This window comes from Heterodontus francisci, unplaced genomic scaffold, assembly GCF_036365525.1.
Source record: "Heterodontus francisci isolate sHetFra1 unplaced genomic scaffold, sHetFra1.hap1 HAP1_SCAFFOLD_167, whole genome shotgun sequence".
NCBI lineage: Eukaryota > Metazoa > Chordata > Chondrichthyes > Heterodontiformes > Heterodontidae > Heterodontus > Heterodontus francisci.
In genome coordinates, this window is record NW_027141337.1 from 850,372 (window position 1) to 871,849 (window position 21,478).

Genomic DNA, 21,478 nt, shown 5'->3' on the forward strand with positions numbered 1-21,478 from the left:
AGCCCGCAAAGTCTTCTCGCACTTTGTGAATATCCCGCTCCAACTCCGAACCCGCAGCTCTTGCTGCTGACAAAGCTCTCTACCGCGCCTGCGCCCCCTGCTCCTGTCACAGATAGGGCGGATTCTAGGCCGCTGAGCATTCTGGGTATCACACCTGTCATTAATGCTATTCTTTCAGCTGAAAGGTTTTATTACGTACATTTCATGACCTGGAATCGTCGTGAGTGTTTTCTTTTGCACCTGTCAGTGCCTGGGAGGATAGAGTCAGCTTCACTTTGTAGCCATGAGTTTCTGGTGTGAGAAAGTGGTGTTTAACTCACTATATTTCCGTTTTTGGTCTGTGACTGTGGGTATTATTCAGTACTTGTTTGTTTCTGCTATTGCTCTGTGAGTTTCACCACATATCTTTCAACAACTTGTATGTGAGCATCAGCTTTTGTCCTTATCTATCAGTTTCTGAGAAGTGAGAAAGGGTTTGATTCTATCCCTATCAGTTTCTGTTACATGCATGTGTCTTTAATCTGCACCTCCTCTGAGTGTGTCTTCGTCTCTGTACTTGTAGGTGAATATGTGTTTTGCTTTGTATCTCTCAGTCTTTGAAGTGTGAGCCTGGGTTTGTACCTAATTTTCTTTGTACCTTGAAGTTGGGATATGAAAGAAAGATTTTTACACGTTACCTGCCAACTGCTGCTGCGTGACTGTGGGTTTCACACTGTATCTGTCAATTTCTTGTCTGGTAATGCGAAGTTTACAGTGTACCTGTCAGTTTCTTGTATGTGAGTGTTGATTTCACTCTGAAAAGAATCATAGATCAGAGAATAGTTACAGAACAAAAGGAAGCCATTCAGCTCATTGTGCTTGTGCTGCTTCTATGCACGAGCAACTCATCTCATGCCACAGACTCATGTATTCCATGAAAACATGCAATTTTTCCACTTCAGTTAATTATCTTGTACCATTTTGAAAGCCATGGTTGAATCAGCCTCCATCACACTCTCAAGCAGTGCATATCAGATCTTAACCACTCGCTGTGCAAAAGAAGTTTTTCCTCATGTTGCCTTTGGTTCTTTTGCCATTCACCTTAAATCGGTGTCCTCAGGTTACAGAGCCGTGAATAATATTCCCCATTGCTTTCTCAGCACTGATGGATTGTGAAGCAGGAGACAGGCAGAAGTCCCACTGAGCCGCACTGACCCCGAGCTGGGAATGAAATGAGATGAAGTTCAATCTTTCACAGCGAGATGCTGCAGAGAGATGAGTCCCGAATCAAAGTGAGGCTTTCTCATACTTTTGCTGAATTTCATTTCAAACACTCCTTGTACTCTCTGCTAATGAAGCCTTAAAAAAGGGAAAAACAAAATGGCACTCAAACTCACCACCCTGAAATTAAAAGTTTAATGTTTGACTGACTGAACTGTCACTTCTACTCGGTCTCTTATTGGATGGATGCAACTGTATTCTCCAACGCAGGGGTGGCATTCAAATCCTCCCATGGGTCCACATGTCAGACTGAGTTCCATGTTGTAGACTCAAGCAAAGGAAATCTGTTCAGTTCCAAAACTATCAGTGAGTTGAAGCTCATTACGATCATCATCATCAGAGGTCAGAACTACCTGGTGAAAGATGACAATCTGAAGAAGGATCCACAATTATTCAAAGGCATCGACAAAGTGAAAAACAAGAAAATCGATGAGTCAATGCAAGCCAAACAACAGAAACACTGAAGAATTCCATTCCATTCCAGTCCAGAACCCAGTCCTGTTGTTTTTGGAGTCAGGTCACAATTACTGCAACAACTTTATATTCCCACTTGGCTATCTGTACATTTAGTTAATCAAGCTCTTTGAATCCAGCTCTCTGGTCCTCAATCAGGCTCCATATGGAAATCAATTCCGCATTCTGCAAGGCTGAAACCAATCAATGACCTTAAACTAAAAATGCCAAAGAAGAAGGACTTGTCCAGGATTTGAACCCAGGATCTCTCACACATTAATTAATCACTCACCCGAAGCAAAGATCATACCCCTAGATGAACATGCCACTGATATCAGAACTTCCTTTTAGCTCCTGTGGAATTTCACTGGCAGCCAAAGCCGACCATCCATTTTTTTTCAGAGCAAAGCAACATCTTGCAAATTCTGAAATAAAAACAGAAAGTGTTGTAAATGTTCAGAAACTCTGGCAGCATCTGTGGAGAGAGAAACAGAGTTCACCTTTCAGGGCGTTTACCTTTTGTTTGAGCCATCCTTTCACACTGCTTCTGTCCACCCAATCTCACTTTCTATTTTATCTAGATTCCACCCACTCACTACCTAAATACATTTATCATGAATTCCCCATATCTTTTAATAATGACAATTTTATATTTCTGGCCTTTGCTTTGGACTCCACCACAAGTGGATACATGTCTCCACCAACCCAATCAAACCCATTCACTATTTCCTCACATTGCAATGTTTCTTTCACCCTGACAGACGATGGAATTTCTGCTGCTTGATTGCAGTTCTTGCTTCCTGCCAGTAGATGTCACCTCACTCCAGTGCAGTGAAGGTGACAAATCTGAGAGCACACAACAAGAAGTAATTGTTCACGTTGTTCATTGTTGAGTGAACAGGTCCCTCTATTCCTGCACACTCTTTAGAACTGTGCCATTAAGTATATATTGCCTCTCCCTATTCCTTCTGCTAAAATGCATCACCTCGCACTAGTCACTATTAAAATCCATCTGCACCTGTCTGCCCATTCTGCTAGCCTATCACTGTCTTGTTGCAGGTGGTTCATTTCATCCTCACTGTTTGCCACTTCTCCAAGTTTGGTGTTATCGGCATATTTTGAGATTCTACTCTATATTCCAAGATCCAAGTCATTTATCTGTCGCAAGTAAAAAGCAGTGGTTCCAGCAGTGACCCTTGGGGAACAGCACTGTCGACAACCTTCCAGTCTGAGAATGAATCATTTATTACGACTTGCTGTTTTCTGTCCTTAAGCCAATTTTCTATCCAATTGGACACTGACCCTCCTATTCCATGAACCTCAATGTTGTTAATCACCCTTTTATGTGTCATTTCTTAAAATCCATATAAACAACATCCACTGCATTCCCTTCATAAACCTTCTCTGTTAGTTCATCAATAAATGCAGTGAGATTAGTCAAGCATGAACTCCCATTTATAAATCCATGCTCACGTTCCTGAATTAACTCAAACCTCTCCAAGTGACTGTTGATTTTTTCCCTGATTGTTCTTTCTAAAACCTTACCCACCACTGCTGTTAATCTAACTGGCCTGTAGTTAGCCGGACTGTCCTTACACCCTTTCTTGAATAAGGGTGTCACATTTGCAACTGTTTAATCCTCTGACACCTCCCCCGTATCCAGGGAAGATTGGAAGATTATAGCAAGCCTTTCTGTTATCTGCATCCACATTTCCTTTCGCAATCTGGGATGAAAGCCATCCGGACCAGGTAATTTATCTTCCTGAAGCATAACCAGCATTTTCAGTACCTCCCTCTCTCAATTTGTACCCTCTCCATTGCCTCTACACTCTCCACTTCTACTGATATTTTGTCAAATTCCACTTCCTTAGTGATCATTGATACAAGGTACTTATTAACTAGATTAACATTGCCCTGCAGCTCTCAGTATATATTACCCTCTATGTCCCTAATGGGGCCCACTTCACCGCTGACTACCTGCTTATTATTTATATACTGCTCGAAGATTTTTGGGTTCCCTTTCATGTTGACTGCCATTCTATTCTCGTAGAGATAGGGAATAAGCTAAATATAGAAGATATAAATATTTCCCATCCTTGGGTGAGGTGGAATTTTTTTATGCTGTGAGTGGTAATGTCCTGACCCACGAGTGTGGTAGAAGTAGAGACAATCAATGATTTGAAAAGGAAATTGGATGGATACCTGAAGCAAAGGAACTTGCAGGAGGAAAGGGATCGAGCAGGTGAGTGGAACTGAGTAGCTGGCTCCGATAATTGCTGCAGTCACTTCGATCCCCCTTAATTTTGTACAAGGTGACAATGCATCACGCATGTTTTGAGCCCTTGTTGAGCTCGACTATGGAGGGCTCACTGTCCAGTTCCTCCATGACAGGGAAGTCTGGAATGGCACTGAGAGCTACTTCAATGACAATGTTCTCCGTTATGTAGAGTTCAAGATAATGCTCCACTCACCTTTCCATCTGCTTGTTAGGTTCAGTGATGATCACCCCTCTCTTTGTCTTCAAAAGGTGCTGATTTAGTTACTACTGGGCCCATTGCTTTCTTAATTCCTTCATACATCCCTCGAGCATCCCCGGATTCATCAGCAGAGTTTTAACCAGTATTGATTGGTGCAGTGCCGAGCAGTCTGCAGAGACTTGTTTCTGGCAGCTCTGAGAGCATTTAGATGTTGTTTGCTGGGGACTTGTTTGTAGTTCATGAGGGCTCTCCTCTTAGTTACAGTAACTGACTCCATTTCAGTCCAATAAGCCTCAAACCAGTCAGCATTCCTCCCATCTCTTTTCCTATACACAGTGAGTGCAGAGTTATAGATGGTGGTGTGCAGATGATTCCACTTTGACACTGCACTGAGGCCTTGAGCATTGTTGTCTGAAAGAGCCTGATCGAGGATGTTGAGGAACTCCTGGGTCCTTTCTGGATCAGTGGTTCGGCAAGTGTTGATCAGAAGACGAGCTTTTATCATGGATGGATGAAGCTTCCTTGGCTGAAGCCTGACCTTGTTACACACCAGGGAGTGATCAGTGTCACAGTCAGCGCTGTGATAGCTGCGAGTGATGAGGACACTGCTGAGGGTGTTATGTCTGGTGAAGATAAGGTCTAGCTGGTGCCAATGGCATGATCTCGGATGTCTCCAGGACACCTTGTAGCACAGCTTGACCTGGAAGTAGCTGTTCATCACACAGAATCCATGGTGACAGCATAGCTCCAGCAACCTCTGTCCATTTTTGTTCATCTTACCAATCCCCTGTTGCCCTATGCACATTGGCAAAGCTGTGTAGTCAGTACCCAAGCTTGTGTTGAAGTCTCCTAGAAGGTACAGTCCCTCAGTGCTGGGAATTCTACTGATGGCAGTGTCAAGTGTCACATAGAATTGATCCTTGACATCTGGGGTGGAGGTGAGTGTCGGGACATAGATGCACATGAGATTAACTGGGCCCACACTTGTTGACAAGTGAAGAGTAAGAAGTCTCTCTGAGCCTACTGTGGGTGGTTCACTCATTTGAAGTGGCGTGTATTTTACTGTGAAACCCACTCCATGCTCACGAGTTGCCTCTTGGGCTTTCCCCTGCCAGAAGAAGGTGTAGTGTTTCTCTTTGACGGATCCACTTTGAACGAGTCTAGTTTCTTGCAGCACAGTAACGTCCACATTGAGCCTTGTGAGTTCCTTGTCAATCACAGCTGTCTTGTGTGTGTCATCAACCTGCAGAAGGTTGTCGGTAAGGCCAGGACACATGGTCCTCACATTCCAGCTTGTGATGCGAAGGACTGGTGTCTTCTTTGTTGAGTTTGTTTTTCCTGGTGCACAGATTATCAGTCCGCCTGTTGAGAGATGACTCTATAAGCTCCAAGCACCCATTGAAGCAAGCAGGTCGTGGCTTCACAGCACCTAACTGACTGGGGGCTGCCCAGCTTGGAGTGAATGGTAGCTATCCAATGAGACACTAAGAGCTCTCCCATTGTCCGAAGTAACCCCTGGCGCTCATACTCTACACCAATTGAATGAGAGCTTATAATCAGTAACTGTTTATTCCCGGGTTGTGCTCATGTTTAACCACGAAGCTGGAGTGTCCTCTCTAGGGCACAGGCCTGGGCAAACAGTATGGAGACCCTGAGCATCAGGACCCCCTCTTAGCATTGCTCGTATTGTCCAAAGGAAAGGAAAAACCAGTACTGTTTGTTACCAGTTCTGTTGTAGTAGTTGCTGGAAAACTGCCTGATACGTCACAGGTAACCGCCTCCAGGACTCCACTCCGGATTTACTGTCCAGGTTTACTGCCTCAGCCTTCTTATTTATTTATTTAGAGATACAGTACTGAAACAGGTCCTTCCAGCCCACAGAGTCTGTACCAACCATCAACCACCCATTTATACTAATCCTACATTAATCCCATATTCCTACCACAACCCCTCAATTCCCCTACCACCTACCTACACTAGGGGCAATTTACAATGGCCAATTTACCTATCAACCTGCAAGTCTTTGGCTGTGGGAGGAAACCAGAGCACCCGGCAGAAACCCACGCAGTCACAGGGAGAACTTGTAAACTCTGCACAGGCAGTACCCAGAATCGAACGCGGGTCACTAGAGGTGTGAGGCTGCGGTGCTAACCACTGCGCCACTGTGTCTTCTCCAGACACCCCTTGAGAAGTGAGACTTTTTGCCCAGAGATGGGGCTCTGTTTCTTGGCATCAGGATGGAACCACACACCAGTGGGCCTGTATGACATGCACAAGGATATCACACACTGCCCCATCTCTGGTACAGATCAGAGTCAGACACTGAACAGATTGCAACCCACAAGGACATCACAACCTTCCCGCTCTCTGGGACAGGTCAGTGTGATACACCAAACAAACAGCACCCCACAGGGACCTCATAAATGCCACGTCCCTGTGACAGATCAAGGTCAGACACTGCAAATATTGCAACCACAGGAACATCACAAATTGCCCCATCCCTCGGACAGCTCGGGGTCTGACATTGAACATATTGCAACAACAAGGACATTACTGTATTACTCCCTCCATTCTGAAAAACAAGCATTCACCCTACTTTTTACCCTGCAGCCAATTTTGGATCCACACTGCCACTGCCCCTTTAATCCCATCTGCTTGAATTTTGTTAGCAAGTCATAGAGACATGCAAAACTGAAACAGGCCCTACGGCCCACTGAGTCTGTGTTGACCAACCACCACCCATTTATAGTAATCCTACGCCATAATCCCATATTCCCTACCACATCCCCACCATTCTCTTACCTACACTAGGAGCAATTTACAACAGCCAATTTACCTATCAACCTGCAGTCTTTGCTTGTGGGAGGAAACCGGAGCACCCAGCAGAAACACACACAGTCACAGGGAGAACTTGCAAACTCTGCACAGGCAGTACCCAGAACTGAACCTGGGTTGCGAGAGCTGTGAGGTTGCAGTGCCAACCACTGTGCCATTGTGCTGCCCCAAGTCTAGTTTATTGTACCTTTTCAAACACAATTTTGACGTCCAGACACGTACCATTAACCTCACCACCCTCATCAACTCTCTCTGAAACTTCATCAAAGAAATTAATTCATTAATTATTTCAGACACAATCTTCTGTTAACCAATCTGTACTGGCTGTCATTTATTAGTCCATGTTCTACCAAGTGACAGTTAATTTCCTCCTGGATAATTGTCTATAAAAGTTTCCCCACCACCGACATTAGACTAATTGGTCTGTAGTTCCTGGGTTTATCTCTCTTTTTAAACAGGGCTGTAATATTCACAACCCTTGCAGACTTACCTTTTAATTCTGGAAAGTCTATTGCAGACAATCACTTTGGGCATGACTTTAACCAATTAAAGCAACAGGATACTTGATTAATAAGTCCAGAACTTTTATTGAGAGTAAAATAGTACTTCATAATTGAAAGTAAAATTATACTTAACAAACTTGGGGAATATAACTTTACAGCTCTGGGGACTGGTCGAGCTTGGTCTCAGAGTGTCACGGTCCTCTTTGTCCAGTCTAGATCCCTCGTCAGATGGAGAACTTGGTTGATGATCTGAGTCTTTACCCCTGAGATCTTCTAGTGTTCCTGCACACTGAAACCTTACAAGGTCCCTACTTTTAACCCCTGGATGGCCATCACACCAACATGTAAAATAATAATTGGTCCTAGCTGTTGCTAGGTACATTTAATTAGTTCTTAATAATGTCTTCCACTAACAGTCACCTGTCCTCAGAATCTCAGACATGAGTACAATGGAGTGGTTTCACACTGTCTCCCAATCTGATCTGAAACAAGTTTCCTATTCATTAAATCTAGACTCTTGAAGGTCACGATGTACCATACCATGGGTTTTATCAGGGGTCCGAGAAAGGTCCATTGTTTGAATACATTTAGCTGAAACTGTCCTTTCCCACACAGACACAGAAACTCACAGTAATTAGATTGAACTAACTTTAAATGAAAATCCATTCTCTCTAAAATGTTTATTGATTCATTAATTATAACTCAATCAAGGTTCATTACTTTTACAATCATCTGTTTGAGGATGGGTAGCTACTCATTAATTATACAGGATATAAACGTTAGTACTGAACACAAAATGGTTCCTTTGGTCATGTGTTCATTTTAAAATGGCTTTCTTAACGTTGTTAGTTATGACAATGGATACATGATAAAAATGGTCAAGTTAAACTAAGATCGAACTACCCAAGCTTACCTCCATCCTCCAGTCCTCTGGCATCATTCCCATATTCAAGGAGGATTGAAAGATTGTGGTTCGAGTCTCTGCTATTTCCACCCTGACTTCCCTCAGCAACCCAGGATGCAGCCCATCCAGACCGGGTGACCTGTAGACAGGTGTGAGCACTGCTAACCTTGTAATTGTCTCCTCTTTATCTATTTTCATCCCCTCCAAATTCTCCACTTCCTCCTCCTTTGCTGTGACATTTGCAGCACCCGTTTGTTTTGTGATGACAGATGAAATGTACTTAATTAGTACCTCAGCCACACCCTCTGCCTCCACAGGATCTCCTAATTGACCCACCCTTTCATTGACTGTCCATATGTTGGTAAAAGACTTCAGTGTTCCCAGTTATGTGACCTGCTAATCTTTTCTCATACATTCTCTTGCTGATCTCATTTCCTTTTTCAACTCTCCTCTGTACTTTCTGTATTCTGCTTGTTTCTCTACTGCATATGAATCCTCACATGATTTTTCAGTGAATGGTTTTTGAACTATTTTGTAAAAAGATTTAGTTTTGTAAATTTCTCCCCAGCTCCCCTCATGGTCAGGCAGAAAGTTTAACTGCTGTGTTTTCAAACAGCAACAGCTTTATTTGAAAAGCCATTATGACAGGATTATGGGTTTGAATCCAGTCACAAATCTGGTTCTGATGTCTTGTGGCTCCAGCTGTCACATGACCTGTCAGAGGATGACCTCAAAATTGACCCAGTCATGGAGCTGTGGGTTGATGTTTAAATTGCTTCAAAATAATTTTCCAGAAGGACAATCAAAATGAATCGATATATAAAAGGTAGATTTTGTGTATTTGTGCTCCCAGTGGAAATCCCTGCAGAGTCTGCTGGTTTTCATATCCCCAATTCCCCACAGGAAGCTCTGTGTCGGAATCTGTATTCATTATATCAATATTATACAGAATCATTTCATGGGAGACCCCAGTGTGAATTGTAGACAGGTGGGTCAGTTTTAACTTTCAAAGTAACACAGAAGCAAAATACTGCTGATACTGGAAATCTGAAATAAAAACAGAAAATGCTGGAAATACTCAGCAGGTCTGGCAGCATCTGTGGAGAGAGAGACAGAGTTAACGTTTCAGATCTGTGACCTTTCATCAGAACTGAGCTGAAATTGTCTGAGGGACTGCGATTGTGGAATCAATGTCAGGGTCAAAGACATTGTACTTGGTAAGGATAGGAAGATGGAGATTATTAAGTACAGTGCAAGAATATAGATGCTTTTACATTATTTTAATCAAAATTGATTTAAACTTTGTGCTCATGAATCCTATCTTTTGATCACAATGACACTGATAACAATGGAAAAAGCAAGACTTGCATTTCACGACCACAGGACATTGCAAACCCTTTTACAGCCAATGAAGGAAGGACTTTTAAAGTGTAGTCACTCAACAGTACAATAGAGTACCCTACAATAAAGATGTATAAGATTCTCACCACACAACTGCCAGACAATGACCATCCCAAACAAGAGAGAATCTAACCATCTCCATTTGACATTCAATGGCATTACCATCGCTGAATCCCCCACTCTCAACAACCTGGGGGTTACCATTGAGCAGAAACTGAACTGCAGTAGCCATATAAATATTATGGCTACAAGAGCAAGTCAGAGACTAGGAATCCTGCGGCAAGTAACTCACCTCCTGACTCCCCAAAGCCTGGACATTAGTCAGGGGTGTGATGGAATACTCTCCACTTGTCTGGCTGGGTGCAGCTCCAACAATACTCAAGAAACTCAACAGGACAAAGCAGCCCGCTTGATTGGCACCCCATTTACAACATTCATGCCCTCCATCACTGGCACACAGTGGCAGCAGTGTGTACCATCCACAAGATGCATTGCAGCAATGTGCCAAGGCTCCTGAGACAGCACCTTCCAAACCCGCGACCTTTATCACCTAGAAGGACAAGGGCAGCAGATGCATGGGAACACCACAACCTGCAAGTTCCCCTCCAAGCCACACACCATCCTGAATTGTAACTGTATCACCGTTCCTTCACTGTTGCTGGGTCAAAATCCTGGAACTCTCTTCATAACAGCAGCACATGGACTGCAGTGGTTCAAGAAAGCAGCTCAGCACCACCTTCTCAAGGCAATTAGGGATTGATAATAAATGCTGGCCTAGCCAGCGACACCCACCTCCCATGAATGAATTAAAAAAATGATAATATCCTGTAATCCTCCAAAGTAGAAAATACAGATGGAAATGAAAAATAATAAAACAGTCAGCATGGATTTCATAAAAAAAGACTTGATGAACCTTATCTTTGAAAAATCAACAGCAAGAGTAATATAGCAGATGTAGAAGAGTTTAAGTTAATAAAGCCTCATCCATTTATGTGCTTGAACCATCAAATTGTGGGTTAACAAACAAACATACTAACTGACAGAGCTGCATGTTATGCTTTCTAAATTACCCTAAAGTAGGGTGTTAATGAGTTAAAGCTTCAGGTTGCTGCAACCAGAATAGCCATTGTCCCCTATCAGTTTTACTGTTATAAATAAAGATGGAACATTCATTGTGAATCTATAGAAACAGTCTGGTCCTGCACACTGCAGACACATCCATGTCATCACCAACCAGCTCTCCTATAATTGGTGCAGTTATTTGACTTTGCCCCATTCGCTCCATGGAATTATTTTTGAAAGATTTTAAATTACAAGCAGTTTTGTTAATGTTCAGCCTTTGAGAAGAAATCATTCCCTGGCCACAGTGGAGACAGCATTGAATATAAAACAGTAGACTACCAGGTAACACAGTGAAAGCTGATCAGCTAATCTATAATTACTTACATTTCTTAATTTTGCTCTTGCTATTCGGTTTTTCATCATTTTCAGCTCCTGACTGTGGATATTATTGTGATTAAATGTGAAAAGATGCACTGTGTCTCAGCCCCGGTATATTGGCTCTTTCTCTGTACAGTGCTGTATACACTCAGATACTGACAGTGTCTCTCCCTCCCTCAACTTTCCAGCCCTGACGGTGCAGAAAGCGCTGCTCAAAGTTACACATTCTGACTGTTTGCAGCTGATTAGTGAGAGATTGTTAACGTATCCTTCTGCAGCGCTGCCTCGGTTAATAACAGCAGATCTAAGCCACATTTCAGATACAGAAACAGATGCATCAATTATTCACCCTTTCCCAGAGTGAGTGAGGCCGGGACAAGCAGCAACATTCCGGCCCCACACTCTGCAATTGCCCAGCACCAACGGAAAGCAGTGAATACAGATTCAATCAGTGGGTTAATGTCCATTACAGGGATGCAAGATTCCACGGTCCAGGACAAACATCCCCATACACCGAGAACAAGCTCAGGAAAACCCGGGGGAGTTAATATCCCAGTCACTGAGCATTCCAGCAACATTGAACAAGTTCCTGAACTGAGTGAACCTTTCAAAGTACAGAAGTGAGGACGAGGTCAAAAAGGTCTGAACAGTTGAGGTGACTGAGCGATTTCAGCTTCTCTGTTCAGGTTGCAGCTTTCACTGGAGGCATGTGTTCAAATCCCACTTCTGACAACTTGATTTTCAGTTACTTTGCAGAGCTTCATTGAAGGTTTGAGGTAGAGTAAATACTGAGGAACTGTTTCTAACTGCTGAAAGGTCAATAACCGAAGGTTATAGATTTAAGGTGACTCACAAAACCAGAAGGAACTTGAGGAAAAATCGATTTCTGCAACATGTGGTTAGGATTTCAGTTATGTGGATAGATTGGAGAAGCTGGGGTTGTTCTCTTTAGAGAGGAGATTTGATAGAGGTGTTCACAATCATGAGGGGTCGTGACAGACCCGATAGAAATTGTTGGTAGAAGGATTGAGACTCAGGTAAAAGCTGTGGCTCAGTTGGTCACACTCACCTCGAAATCACAAGCTTCTGGGTTCAGATTTCACAGCTGACACTCCAGTGCAGCACTGAGGGTGTTGAAGGTGCTGCCTTTCAGGTGTGATGTTAAACCAAGACCTGGTCTGCATGTTTGGGTGAATGTAAAAGATCCCATGCTGCAATGTCAAACAAGTGAAGAGCAATTCTCCCTGGTGTTGTGATCAATATTTGCCCCTCAATCAGATCAGTTGGTCATTATCACATTGCTGTTTGTGGGTATTAGCTGCTGCATTTCTGACGTTACAACAGTGATTACACTTCAAAAGTATTTCATTGTCTACAAAGTGCTTTGATATGTCCAGTGGTCTTGAAAGGTGCTATATAAATGCAAGTCTTTTCTTTCTTTATCACAACACATTGCTGTGTAAACAATGGTTCTTCATGTCACCTCTGGTTCTTCTGCCAATCACCTGATATCTGTGTCCTCTGCTTACTGACCCTTTTACCACTGGAAACAGTTTCTCCTGATTTAAACTATTGAAGAACTTCATGACTTTGAACAAATGTGTCAAATCTTTTCTGAATTTTCTCTGCTGCAAGGAGAACAACCCCAGCTTCTCCAATCTCTCCACATAACTGAAATCCCTCACGCTGCTACCATTGTGGTAAATCTCTTTTTTATTCTTTCATGGGATGTGGGCACTGCTGACACAATGTGATTCCTGTCAATGGAGCGGCTCGCTGACATCATCGGACTGTGCCAAGCTGTGCATAGGCACAGCTACATCTTGCCAGGATTAAGTGGCACATGTGGAAGATGATGTCATTGAGCAGCGCCAACATCATCGCATATCCGCGCTTGGTCCATCTTCGCACATGTGCGCTAAAGCGTCATCAGGTATCCAGCCCCTCACTCAGCTGGAGGAAGCGGCTGAATAGGAGACTTTGAGGCTGGAGCTCTCCCCCGTCGGCAACTCGCTCCAGGCCTCGATGCTTCCTCCCCTCAGCCGCTCGCTGTACACCTCGATGCTCCCCTGGACAATTGTTCCCCACTCGCGTCATCCAGCTCTATGGCCGCTTGCTCTCTGCCCCCCAACCCCCGCTCCAGCCGCCAGCTCTAGGCCATGCCACTTCCCTCCTCTAGGCCACTCACTACTCACTCCTACGTCAGACTTTGCAGCCCACCTTGCTTCTTCGGGCGGCGCGTGGAGACTGGACAAACGTGGGAGCAAGTGGCCGAGAGAAGTGCAGCAGCGCAGCCTCGAGCTAGTGGCTGGAGGGGAGGGGGGGTGGGGAGTGAGCGAACGACTGGAGAATGGGGTGACATGATCGGGAGACAATCGGCCAGGGAAGTAGTGGGGGGGAGCAGCGAGGTCTGGAGCGAGCGACTATGGAGGGTGGAAGCGGCCGGTGCAAAGCAGGGGGAGAAAGCGAGTTGTGCCACCTAGTGGTTGCGTTGTCAGCAAACGCAGCCTTTATTGTCCATCCTTAATTGCCCTTGAGAAGGTGGTGGTGAGCTGCCTTTTTGGAGCTGCTGCAGTCCATGTGTTGTACGTAAACCCACAGTGCTGTTAGGAAGGGAGTTCCAAGATTTTGATCCAGTGACAGTGAAGGAATGGTGATATAGTTCCCAGTCAGGACAGTGTGTAACTTGGAGGGGAGCTTGCAGATGGTGGTGTTCCCATTCATCCAATGTCCTTCTAGGTGGTCGAGGTTGGGGGTTTGGAAGGTGCTGTCGAAGGAGGCTTGGTGAGTTGCTGCAGTGCATCTTGTAGATGGTACACACTGCTGCCACTGTTCACTGGTGGTGCAGGAAGTGAATATTTAAAGTAGTGGATGGAGTGCTGATCAAGTGATCTGCTTTGTCCTGGATGGTGTTGAGTTTCTTTGGTGTTGTTGGAGCTCCACTCATCCAGGCAAGTGGGGAGTATTACATCACACTCCTGACTTGTGCCTTGTAGATGGTGGACAGGAGGTGAGTTACTTGCAGCAGAATTCCCAGCTTCTGACCTGCTCTTGTAGCTACGGTATTTATATGACTGATCCAATTCAGTTTCTGCTCATTGGAAACCCCCCGGATGTTGATTGTGAAGGATTCAGCAATGGTAATGTCATTGACTGTCAAGGGGAGATGGTTGGATTCACTCTTGTTGGAAATGGTCATTGCCTGGCACTTTGTGGCGTGCATGTTACTTGCCACTTATCAGTCCAAGCCCAATCTTGCCCAGGTCTCTCTACATGTGGACACGGACTGCTTCAGTATCTGAGGAGTTACTAATGCAACTGAACATTTTGCAATCATCAGTGAACATTTCCACTTCTGACCTTATGATGGAAGGAAGTTTATTGATTCTAGACAGATACATGAATGGGCAGGAAGAAAAGAGATAGAGACCCTTAGAAAATAGGCGACATGTTTAGATAGAGGATCTGGATCGGCGCAGGCTTGGAGGGCCGAAGGGCCTGTTCCTGTGCTGTAATTTTCTTTGTTCTTTGTTTGTTCTTTGATGAAGCAACTGAAGACGGTTGGGGCCGAGGACACTACCCTGAGGAACTCCTGAGCGATGTCTGGTACTGAGATGATTGGCCACCAACAACCAGCACCATATTCCTTTGCGCAAGGTATGACTCCAACCAGTGGAGATTTTTCTCCTTGATTGCCATTGACTTCAATTTTGCAAGGGCTCCTTGATGCCCTTGGCAAGAGCAGTCACTGTCACCTCAACTCACCTCCTGAATTCAGCTCTTCTGTCCATATTTGGGCCAAGGCCATAGTGAGGTCAGGAACTAAGTGGCCCTGGCGGAACCCAAAATGAGCATTGGTGAGTAGGTTATGGCTGTGTAAGTGCTGCTTGATAGCACTGTCAACGACACCTTCCATCACTTTACTGATGATCAAGAGGAGGCTGATCGGGCAGGAATTGACCGGGTTGGATTTGTCCTGCCTTTTGTATACAGAACATACCTGGGCAATTTTCCACATTGCTGGGTAGATGCCAGTGTTGTAGCTTGGCGGGCGGTGTGGCTAGTTCTGGAGCACAAGTCTTCAGCACTGCAGCCAGGATGTTGTCAGTATCCAGAGCCTTCAGCCATTTCTTGATATCATGTGGAGTGAAGTGGATTTAGCTGAAGATTGGCACCTGTGATGCTGGGGACCTCAGGAGGAGGCCGAGATTGATCATCTACTTGGCACTTCTGGCTGAAGATGGTTGCAAATGATTCAACCTTGTATTTCGCACTGATATGCTGGTCTCCCTTATCATTAAGGATGGGGATATTTGTGGAGCCTCGCCCTCTTGTTAATTGTTTAATTATCCACCACCATTCAGGACTGGATGTGGCAGGACTGCAGAGCTTTGATCTGATCTGTTGGTTGTGAGATCACTCAGATCTGTCTATTGCATGCTGCTTCCGCTATATGACATGCAAGTAATCCTGTGTTGTCGCTTCACTCATTTTTAGGTCTGCTTGGTGCTGTTCCTGACATGCCCTCCTGCACACTTCATTGAACCACTATTGCTCCCTTGGCTTGATGGTAATGGTAGAGTGAGGGATATGCCAGGCCATGAGGTAACATATTGTGTTTAAATACAATTCTGCTGCTGCTGATGACCCACAGTGCCTCATGGATGTCCAGTTTTGAGCTGCCAGATCTGTTCATTTCTTCCCTCAGATATAATTGAAAAAAAAATTCTGAAGAAATGCATGAACTAAATAAAAAGGAGAGAGAAATAAATACTGACAAAATGGATGGCAGAATTTGGAAGGTAAAAAGATTTCAGTTTTATTATTGATGAGTGAGAGGAATATATCACACTTTGGGGCTTCTGGAAGTGGATTTACTGATAATCTGGGGAATTGATAGGAAACTGCTTCATAGTTGGTGGAACAAATTCCCGCCCTTGGGGTGGAGCCAACAACTGCATCCGTCCAATAACAGACAGAGTAGAAGTACTGTATCAGGCCTTGTTAACTCAGTTGGTAGAGCATGGGACTTTTAATCTCAGGGTCTTGGATTTGAGACCCTTGTTGTGTGGTTGTTCTTCCCTTTTTCAGTCTTCATCAGCAGAGAGTTCAAGGAGTGTTTGAAATTAAATTCAACAACATCACCAGATTTCAACTACTCCCATCCCACCCCCTCCCAGTGTAGTTGACAGGACTCTCAACCTCTGCCTTCCCCCTTCCCCTGCCTCCCAGATCTGCGACAGGGTTCCCCTTGTCCTCACTTTCCACCCCACCTGCCTCCACATCTAAAGGATCATCCTCCACCATTTCCGCCACCTCCAGCGTGATGCCACCACCAAACGCATCCTCCCCTCCCCTGTCAGCATTCCGAAGGGATTGTTCCCTCCGCGACACCCTGGTCCACTCCTCCATTACCCCCAATACCTCGTCCCCTTCCCAAGGCACCTTCCCATGCAATCGCAGGAGATATAATACCTGCCCTTTTCCCTCCTCTCTGCTCATTATCTAAAGCCCCAAACACTCCTTTCAGGTGAAGCAGCGATTTACTTGTACTTCTTTCAATTATGTATACTGTATTCACTGCTCACAATGCGGTCTCCTCTAAACTGGGGAGACCAAACGCAGATTAGATGGAACACCTCTGCCAGTCCGAAAGCATGATCCTGAGCTTCGGGTTGCTTGCCATTTCAACACTCTCCCCTGCTCTCATGTCAACATTTCTGTCTTTGGCCTGTTCCAGTGTTCCAGTGAAAATCAACCCAAGCTCGAGGAGCAGCACCTGACCTTTTGATTCGGCACTCTACAGCCTTGTGAATTGAACATTGTGTTCAATAACATCAGAGCATGACTGGTGTCAGGCAACCACAAGCATTAACACACTCTTTGTCTTTGTCCCAGGACAGATTTGTTATTTAATCTCTCCTTCCCTCTGCACTATCAAACACCTTCCCCTTTGTTCTCTCCCACATGCCCCTCCCCGTCACTTGTTTAAAACCTAATTATTTTCTAACCTGTGTCAGTTCTGATGAAAGGTCACAGACCAGAAACGTTAACTCTGTTTCTCTCACCACAGATGCTGCCAGAGCTATTGAGTATTTCCAGCACTTTTTGTTTTTATTTCAGATTTCCAGCATCTGCAGTATTTTGCTTTTATTGTGTCAGAAAGTCTTTCCTTGATTCAGGACTCTTACCTCTCTCCAGAATCTCTCTGCTAAAGATTGAACTTTATCTCATTTCACTCACAGCTCAGGGTCAGTGTGGCACAGTGGGACTTCTGGCTGTGTCCCACTTCACAATCCCTCAGTACTGAGAAAACAATGGGGAATATTACTCACATGTTGTGTTCTGTAACTTTTTACAAACACTTTAATGTATTTATTGTCTTCCAAAGCAGTGACAGAATGGTGGCTTTAGTGTGTTGTTGAAATAGCTTTGTTGAGTTCGTGCTGTACTAACAGTTAAACAGTTCTTGGTTCAATCCCAGGTTTTGGCACTTTCAACCTCTCCTGTGTCTTTTTCTTTGGCTCCAATTGTCAAGCTGCATGATTTACTCTGAAATTAGCACCAGAGAACCAAGGCACCAGCGAGCATGAGGAGCTGAAATTAGCACAGATCAAATCCACTTAATATTTCTGACTGAAGATGGTTGCACATGTTTCAGCTTCATCTTTTGCACTGACGTGCTCAGCACCACCATCATTGAGGATGTGAATGTTTTTGGAGCCTCCTCATCTTGTTAGTTATTTAATTATCCACCACCATTCACGACTGGATGTGGCAGGACTGTGGAGCTGTGATCTGATCCTGAGGGAGATATCCGTGTGTGGAGTGGCGGGATGTATGGAGAGTGATCCTGAAGAGGGTGTCCGAGCCTGGAGTGGAAGCTTTCAGTGGAGGTACAGGAGTAGGTCATTCAGCCCCAGTGTTTTATAAAGGTTTAGCATAACTTATTTGCTTTTACTCTATGCCTCTATTAATAAAGCCAAGTGTCCTGTTTGCTCTTAGCAACCTTTTCAAACCTTGATCAAAAAAGATTGGTGTACATTGTCTCATTCTTCCTCCCAAACTGTATCACTTCACAAGTCTCTGTGTAAAATTTTATCTGTTGTGTGAAAGCCCATTTTACCAGTGTGTTTAAGTTCCTCTGAAGTGTGTTACTGTCACTGGCATAGGATGAAATTCACGAGCATTCTTTGATGCTATCTCCGTGGAAAGAGCAATCTTACACACTAGCTCAAATTGGGATTTTGTGTGTTTAGTATCTTTCCTCATCCACCAATATAAGCACAAATCTGTCTCATAATGTACGGTCTAAGAATGTGCCAATGTTGCAATGTGGTGATAAATTCTTCAGTGTCACAATGTACTCACCAACTGTTTCACTACTTTTCTGATTTCTGGATCCAAGTTTGTAGCTTTCCGCGATCTCTAGTGGCTTAGGGTTGAGCCTCACTTCAACGAAGAAACGGAAAATTATGATTTAAAGATTACACTGTCAATCATTCACATCTCTGTCTTCTCCTGAACTTCGAGTTCAAATTTGTTTGTGAAGTTGATTCACATGTTAAGACAGCACAGTCTTTGTCTTTGTGAAGGAAGTGATTTGGGAATGGCTGGTTAAAACTGTCCCTTCTTGCACAGAAATTCAGTGCAAATACTTGATCACTCACAATTTCCTTAAGAGAAATTTGTTCACAATCGCATTCGACACAGAAATGGCCTCAGCATTAATCTCACTGAAGCAGAATGTGACCGTGTTGTTTGTTTCAGAATGTTGTTGCCGTTATTTGTCGCTTTTAACCAAGACTGGGAGACAGGGCAAGGTTGATCCGAGGTTGGAATATATTATCATTCAGGAGCAAGAAAAATCAAAAGGAACAAAATAAGAAAACCCAGTCTCCGGATTTGAGAATCTGTAGATCCGCTTTGGGAAAGTGAATCAGAGCAGAATGAAGGGTGAACTGTCCAGAAGAGATGAAGACACAGCTCAGTCAACACGTTCCCCTGGTTTATGATGCTGGAACATTCCTCACACAGAAATGATTCAACCCAATGACAAACATTCTTCCAGCTGATAATTTATGCTCCTGATTTAAGGACTGTCTCATGTGGTTACCGAGTGACGACGAGAAGATATTAAACTTTGTTCTATTCAATCTCGCTGTGATAAAGTTTGAATTTTTCTCCCTTTTATAAACAGTATTTGAAGGGTCTCGGTAACAATGTTCAGTGTTGATGAGAGTGGGGTCTGGGTGAGAAGCTGCTGAGTGTGACAGGGTCAGGACTGCATGCAGGAAGTTCTCTGACAGTCTCCCTCTATCTCTCTAATGGGTTTGAGTTGATTTACGACTGGTAGCTTTTATTTTACTTTTCTTATTTAGAGATATAGCCCCTTCGGCCCACCGAGTCTGTGCCAGCCAGCAACCACCCATTTATACTTATCCTACATTAATCCCATATTCTCTACCACATCCCCACCATTCTCCTACCACGTACCTACACTAGGGACAATTTACAATGGCCAATTTACCTATCAACCTGCAAGTCTTTTGGAGGTGGGAGGAAACCAGAGCACCCGGCGGAAACCCACACAGACATAGGGAGAACTTGCAAACTCCACACAGGCAGTACCCAGAACTGAATCCTGGTCGCTGGAGCTGTGAGGCTGCGGTGCTAACCATTGCGCCACTGTGCTGCGGTTGGTGTTTTGATAAATGAAGGAAGTTCCCTCCACCCATTTTTTTTGGACAGACAGTGTGGTATAAGGATGTAAAGGGTTAATGCTGAAGATAGTGGGATCAACCCCTCCCACTGTCAGAGTGATGATGGAACAGTCACATGAGATGAAGTTTGGGAGAAGAGAGAGCAGCACCAAGGATGCTAGCTTCGGAGGCTTGATGAGTGTGTATATAGTATTGTGCAAATTAGAAAAGAGTTCTTAGTTCTTTCAGCAGGAACTGTGTCCAGAAAATATCGAGAAACTCACAATTTTATTATTCAGGAGTCGGAACACAGATATTAATTCCAAGTGACAGTTCTGGGACCAATTAACAAAAAAAGTAGAGAATAATATTGCTCACTGATTGAAATCCCCCAGTGAGGAGACAGTTAAACAGGTGATCTTTTGGGGCATCCTTCGATCCAAGGTTTCAGCAACATTTAATCTCCCTTTTTGGTGAAATTCTCTGTTATTTGCAACTTTTTTTTATCAGCTTTGATGGGCGAGTGAAAACACTGAAAAGATTGAACAGTTCCATCCTTTCTTTTCTTCCTTCTTCTCTTCTTCCCATCAGTTTCTCTTTTCTGTCCCAGATCAATATAATGATGAGAATCCCAATTTAATCTGCTGTTTCTGGTGTTTTATCCATTCCAATCAAAATTTCAACATTCCAATCAAATCTATTTGTTATTCCACAGTGTCTCTCCATGTGTTTTATTCTGTTGTATTCTCTCACAGTCTGTTTGATGATCAATGTTACATCTCACTCTCTGTTCTGGTGAAGATCAGAAGCAGTAATATCTGTTTACACCACCCGACAAGTCGGCCTGGTGCTGTGCCTCGCTGATCATGTGGGGTTAAAGCAATTCTTCCAGTCAGTTAGTTCAGTTTTCATTTCATGAGAAATTCGGTCATCATGACTTCATCAGTGACCTAATGGTTCAGGTGTCTGAGTGATGTTAATCATGATGTGATGAAATGATTGTATGTTCCAGTCTTTCCGTGGTGGGTTTTCACACTGAGTAGAAACGTGTTGGACATGGTCTGGAAATGTTTCACACTGCTCCATTCCCAACTTCATTTACTGACAGAAGATATATTTCCATCATTCCACAGCTGGCTGCACAGCCAGAAGCTGTGCTGAAGGTGACAGCTATGTCTCTGCAACTGACAAGTTGGCCGAGAGGTTAAGGCGATGGACTACTAATCTGTTGTGCTTTGCATACGTGGGTTCGAATCCCATCCTTGTCGCTAGTTTATGAGCTGTTTCGTGTATTATTTATGTTGGGTGAGCTTATGTGGAAAGTCAGCCTCGAAACCTGTTCTTGTCAATGTCCAGACAGTGATTCCAGAATTTGTTATACTTTATTAAAATTGAGACAGACAATTGGAATTCTTCACCCAAACTGCACTGGAATGAAGATCAAATAGGGATCACGAAAAGGAGGAAGATTTTTCCCTCCCTCCTTCCTTCCATCATTACTTT

At 44.0% G+C, this 21,478-nt stretch overlaps 1 non-coding gene across 1 annotated transcript; it reads left to right on the forward strand.

Moving 5' to 3' along the window:
• Nucleotides 1-21,161: 21,161 nt before the first annotated feature.
• On the forward strand, nt 21,162-21,243 carry trnas-acu (transfer RNA serine (anticodon ACU)). Its single transcript has one exon. It is a non-coding gene; the product is annotated as a tRNA-Ser (tRNA).
• Nucleotides 21,244-21,478: the final 235 nt, after the last annotated feature.